The 3601-nt window shown below is 46.1% G+C and overlaps 1 non-coding gene across 1 annotated transcript; it reads left to right on the forward strand.

The window, feature by feature from the left end:
* Nucleotides 1-3326: 3326 nt before the first annotated feature.
* Nucleotides 3327-3399, forward strand: TRNAV-CAC (transfer RNA valine (anticodon CAC)). Its single transcript has one exon. It is a non-coding gene; the product is annotated as a tRNA-Val (tRNA).
* The last annotated feature ends 202 nt before the right edge of the window (nt 3400-3601 follow it).

Below are 3601 nucleotides of genomic sequence, written 5' to 3' on the forward strand. Positions count from 1 at the left end.
AGAATGATGGGTGTAACGTTAAGGGAGTGGAGATAACAAGGGAGAAGATTGGGCGAGGGAACAAACGCAAGTTGATTACATCTTAGTTGGAATCAAGAAAAAAGAAATGGGCATGGGCAGGGCATGTAATGAGGAGGGAAGATAACCGGTGGTCAATAAGGGTTACGGACTCGATTCCAAGAGAATGGAAGAGTACCAGGGGGCGGCAGAAAGTAAGATGAGATTAAGAAGTTTTCAGGGAGAACATGGCCACAATTAGCACGTGACCGGGGTAGTTAGAGAAGTATGGGAAATGCATTTTGCCCTGCAGTTGGCGTAGCCAGGCTGATGATGATGCTGATGCTGATGATGATTTTTCACCCTTTTCGCGAATCACTTTCCTCTAGAGAAACGAGATGGTGCTTCCGGTGCGACTCACACGTTTCGCCACACGTTGCCTCATCGAAAGCGCGCGAATACGAAATCATTACCTCTTCTGCCCTGCTTCTGTTCGATCACAGCATGCTTCGTTCAAGCTGCAAAATATGGAGTGGTGGATTGAAGACGTGCGCAGCAGTTAGCTGAAAAAATTGTGACTAGCAAATTAAGAAATCAACTGAATCTGTGTGTCCACGCTTGACGGACCGCTGCTACATAAGGACTCCATGTGTTCCTGGCTCTTCGCGATGCTCGGCTTCCCTCGAGGATCAAAAAAATTTATTCATCGGCCAGCATTGTAGCGCTAACCTCCAAGTAAAGGACTTCAGCCGCGAAACGTCTGGACGAGTGAGTATACCACTCGTTATATCGTCTTCACACATCTACCCCAACTGTCACGCAAACTTAAACCCGCTCTGCACCCAAGGTATCAAACATAAGTGATCGGGCGCACACTTTTATCAATGCGCCGAAGCATGGGTGACGCCAATTGCACCGACAACAAAATAACGTTCGAATTAAGCTGAACGTTTAGTAATGTCCACACAGTAAGCGTGTGACTAGCGGTATTGTAGTAAGGATGCGGATGCCATTAAGAAGATTGCAGGCGTCGGTGAGCTGCGCGTCAAAGAACGCCGCTGCTTGGTTATTGACCCGGCGAACCAGGCTTAGCTGAACTTTTCGGCAATAAGCGTGAGCATGCGTAAGGGTTTGAAGGGGATTTCCTCCGACTAATGCCAACACTCGACAATGATGTAAGAGAGTGTTTTGAATTGCCTATTTCTTTGGAAGAGATCGAGAAAGCAATAGATGATCTTCTATCTGGAAAAGCACCGGGGCCAGATGGGCTGAACGCTGTCTTCTATAGAACCTTCAAACAAGATGTTTCTCAGTTCTTGTTACAAGTGATAACAGAAGCGTATGAACGCAAAAAAGTTCCATTGTCCTTTGGTATTTCAATAATTTTACTTATTCCCAAGTCTGATGATCCTGTGAAACGAATGTTAGTGGGTTCCTTCAGTACTATCAGCCTCACTAATGTCGACTACAAGGTGTACATGAAAGTACTAGCCAGACGACTTCAGAGTGTAATCGACAAATCAGTAGGGCCGCACCAAACCTCTGGCATCAGAGGACGCAGCATTGCAACAAATATACATGTGGCCAGAACCGTATTGGAATGTGTTGACGCGCTTGGAAGCCAGGTAGCTATGATACAGCCGGACTTGGCTAAAGCGTTCGATCGTGTTTCACATGACATTATTTTCTCCATTCTAGAGCATGCTAACCTGGGTAGTGTAATAGTAGGAGTAAAAATGGCGTCCGCAAATTGTATGACACGCAAATATAGTTAATGGTGACCTTACTGAGCGCCTCACAGAGCGTTCTTCGGTGAGGCAAGGTTGTCCGCTCTCTCCCCTGGCTTTTGCAGCGTATCTAGAGCCTTTATGTCTGGCCATTATCAACAGTGATTACGTCACGGGTTTCAAGCTGCAATCTGCTCAGGTGAAACTTGCGTATGCGGACGACATAGCGGTATTTTGCAAGAACAGAGAAAGCATTTGTGAAGTTACAAACATTCTGGAAAGGTTTTGTAACCAGACTGGATGTCAAGTAAACTGGGAAAAAAGTTCTGGATTTTGGCACGGGGAATGAGATATTACACCGCAATTTTTCTCACGACTGCAATGGTCTCCCATACCAACGCGATACCTTGGTCTGCACCTAGAATGTTATCGCGATCCCAGCCCACTTTGGAACAAAGAGATGTCAAGGGCGAGAGAGAAAGCGGGAGCGTGGCAAGGAAGGAATCTGTCAATATTCTCACCTGCCTTTGTCTGCAATGTTTTTCTCATTTCAAAAATATGGTACCTCATGGATGTGCTGTGTGCTTCGCGGACCTCTATTCAAAAATTGCATCGTAAATTTGCCGTCTTTCTTTGGACTTCGACCTGGGAAAAAACGAGGAGAACAAACCTGTTTCTTTCAGTGAAGAGTGGAGGCCTTGGACTGGTTCATTTGTTTTTGCGTCAAGTGGTATCACGCTTCATTTTCTTTGGTGATCAAAATGAAACCTTCTTAAGAACGTTTATACAGATTAGATTGCAGAGGCTTCTCCCAAGAAACATAGTGTCCTCTGGTGAAAACATGTGTGGTGCTGTAACCGGATTTTTGCGCGAGGTTGTGCTTTCTTGTAAGTTGTTAAATGTGTGCTTTTCCCCAGACTATTTGTAGAGTGTTCCCAAGAAAAAGCTGTACAAAGATCTTCTGGATATCATGCTGCCGGTGCCATTGTACCGTGCGCCTTATCGTGGAGGCCCAGGGCAGAATATTTTAAAGCGAGTGAAGGAGATGCCAGTTAGGCCAGGCGTGAAACATTATTTTCATGTTACACCCTAATGCATTACCTGTCAAAACGTGGCTTCAAGAAAAGCGAATCTTTGTCCCTTGGACAACGAACTGTCTTTTATGCAAGAGGCCAGAGACAGTCGAACTTGTTTTTCTGGTCTGCTGGGACGCGATATTCCACTGGGACGTCCTACAGAGAAGTATAAAGAAAGAGTTACCACTAGACCCTTATGGTATCAGGTTTTTACCGGTTGATCACGAAGATTTACCATATGATTTGTTCATGCTTCTTGGCCTCCACAGCTTGTGGAAAACACGAATGCAAGTAAGGCATGCAGATGCTTATACGCGCAGTGCACGTGAAAACTTTATTGAAAGCGCTGCTTACCTTCGGGAATGCATCCTGGCACAGCATGACGCACCTCAGTGGGTAACACTTCTTGATGATTTGCTGAGTTTGAAGAAATTTTACCTTCGCTCGCCTCAGCTCAAGAGTAGCTGATGTGCTTTATCGTTTGTGACTTATTGTTCCTCATGTGAACTTCGGAAATAAAAAAAAAGTTCCCGTAGTGTAGTGGTTATCACGTGCACTTCACACGCGCAAGGCCCCCGGTTCGATCCCGGCCGGGAACAGTGCATTATACTTTTGTTTTCTTTGCGATCGCGAATACGCAGAAGAAAAGAGGTAGAGAAATGGCCGTCTCCGTGCTCCGTTCCCGTGCTGTATCATTCTGCTTCCGGCTCCCGAGCTGAACGGATCGCGGGATCATGGGCTCCAATGGAGCGGCATTTGCGGCTGTTAGCCGCGGCAAGAGGCTTTCGACGGAAGAAGATA

The sequence above is a fragment of the Dermacentor albipictus genome, chromosome 2 (assembly GCF_038994185.2).
Source record: "Dermacentor albipictus isolate Rhodes 1998 colony chromosome 2, USDA_Dalb.pri_finalv2, whole genome shotgun sequence".
Taxonomy (NCBI): domain Eukaryota; kingdom Metazoa; phylum Arthropoda; class Arachnida; order Ixodida; family Ixodidae; genus Dermacentor; species Dermacentor albipictus.